We start from the raw sequence: 2,563 nt of genomic DNA, 5'->3' as shown, positions 1-2,563 counted from the left end.
CCCACACCCTCGGTGCTGCCTTCCCGTGCTGTGGTGGGGGGCCGTGACGCCTGTCCTGTCTGGGGAGTGGGTGCTGCTGCGGAGGGGACGGTGGGGTGGCTAGGGCACCCGTGGGTGGGGAGATGCATCTAGATCTTGTCCCTCTGTCCCCGCCATCCTGCCAGATGCCCAGCCCACACATGGTGTCCTATTCTCTCCTCACCCACCCGTCTCCCCGACACCCTCCCCATGTGCTGACCCCAACTGTGCCACGCCACCAGGGCTCCTTGTCATCGCCCAAGGGCCCTCCATGGGCTCACTGCCAGGGCCGTCATCTCACACCAGGCTCCTCTCGGCTCTGCATTGTTCTTGTGATGCTTCCCCTGTTCCGTCCCGTCCTGCCCAGTGGCTCACCCCAGCATGCATGTGGACCCCACATCCCCTTTCCCACCACTGCCCGTGGCTTCTTGCCCTTGTGCCCGTCATCACCTGCAGGTCCCAGCCTCCTCCAGGCTCACTGAGTTAAACTGTCCCTCTGAGGTCCTCCATGATCCACCATGACCCACCCATCCTTCTTTTGCTCTTCCATCATCCTCCATGTCCCATCCCTTTCGTCCCTGCTCTTTGATCCGCCAGGTCCCATCCTTCCTTCTTGTTATCCTCCATCATCAGTCACATCCCTTTCTTCCTTCATGTGCTCTTCCATTGCCCACCATGTCCCATCCCTCTTTATTCTGCTCTTTCATCACCCACCTCACCCAACCCAGCCCTCCTTCCTTTGCCCCTCCATCACCCATCCATCCCGTTCCTCCTTCCCAAGCTCCATCACCCACCATATCTCATCCCTTTTCCTGTGTACCTTCATCTTTCATGTCCCACCCCTCTTCCCACTGCTGCTTTGTTGTCCAACCATCCCATCCCTCCTTCCTCTGCTCCTGTCACCCACTGTGTCCCATCCCTCCCTGCCATCCTCCTCCATCACCTACCTGGTCCCATCCTTCCTTTCTGTGCTTCTCCATCAGCCACCATGTCCTCTCCCTCCTTCCTGTGCTCCTGCATCCTCCATCATGTCCTGTCCCTTCTTGTCCCTCCTCATACTTGACCTCTGGCTATCTCACCATCCCTTGTCATTTGCCTCCCTCAGTCTCCCTGTTTCTCCTCATACTTCTCCCCATTTCCCCATCCCTTGTTATCCTCCAAGTGTCCCACCTACCTCACAGATTTCCCTTCCTGACCTCCAACCATCCTCCCTTACCTCACACTTCCCTCTCTCACAGTCCTTTCATTCTCCTTCACCTCCCAACTCCATTCTGACCTCTCCCATTCATCCTCTCCTCCATCCTCCCTGCACTCTTTTACTCCCAGCACATCTGACTCCTGCTGTTATTTTCTCCTCTTCCTCCTTCCCCTGCTTTGTATCCCATCCCTTACCAACCCAGGAAAGCCACCACCAGCCCAGCCATCCCTGATGCAAGCAGGAAGGGGCCCTTACTGTTGGGGATGGGATGTGGGGCTAGGTTAGATGGAGAACCAGCCTCCCACCCCATCCCCACTACTCAAGGTACTTTCACAGTAGAGGTAACAGCCACAGCTTGCAGGTAGGTCATCAAGAAACACTTCTCCCTAGGGCTGGTGCAGCTGGAACTGGTCACTGGGAAAGTGGGAGGATCTCTGCCCTTGGAAGGTTTCACAACTCAGCTAGATAAAGTCACCAATGCCCTGATTTAGCATTAGCAATAACTATTTTGGAACATGGAGCTTGAGCAGAGCCCCCTGGGATCCTTTCAAACACACACATCTTTGGGAGACTTCTCCAAGCAGTGGAGGATTTCCAAGAGGGGCAAGAAAGGCCAGACATGGCTTTGAATTAAGTGCTTGGGATGCTGCAGGACATGAGGAACTATCCCTGCCACTTGCAGCTGCTGCATGGTGCTCAACCAAGACCACTCCATGCTGCTCAAGCATATCCATCCCATGCTGCCTGAGCAGGACCACCCCACACGGCTCAAGCAGGCCACCCTATGCATCTTGAGCAGGATCACATCAGCCTGCTTGAGCAGGACCATCACACACACTGTTTGAGCAGGACCACTCCATGCTGCTCAAGGAGGACCATTCCATGCTACTCAAGCAAAACCATTCCATGTTGCTTAAGCAGGACCACCCTAATGCTCCTCCAGCAGAACCATCCCATGCTGCTCGAGCAGGACCTCTCCAGGCTGCTTGAGCAGGATCATCCAATGTAGCTTGAGCAGAACCTTCCCATGTTGTTCAAGCAGGACCACACCATGTTGCTTAAGCAGGACCACTCCAGGCCGCTCCAGCAGAACCTTCCTGTGCTGCTTGAGCAGGACTATCCCGCACTGCTTGAGCAGCAACACCCCATGCTGCTCGAGCAACACTTCTACAGGCTGCTTGAGCAGGATCATCCAATGTAGCTTGAGCAGAAGCTTCCCATGTTGCTCAAGCAGGACTACCCCATGTAGCTTGAGCAGGACCACTCCAGGCTGTTCAAGCAGGACCATCCCAGGCTGCTTGAATGCCATGGGCCAATCCAAAGTGGCTTCCTGAAAGACTGCCAGAT

The sequence above is a fragment of the Nyctibius grandis genome, chromosome 28 (assembly GCF_013368605.1).
Source record: "Nyctibius grandis isolate bNycGra1 chromosome 28, bNycGra1.pri, whole genome shotgun sequence".
NCBI lineage: Eukaryota > Metazoa > Chordata > Aves > Nyctibiiformes > Nyctibiidae > Nyctibius > Nyctibius grandis.
This window is presented reverse-complemented; position numbering follows the sequence as displayed.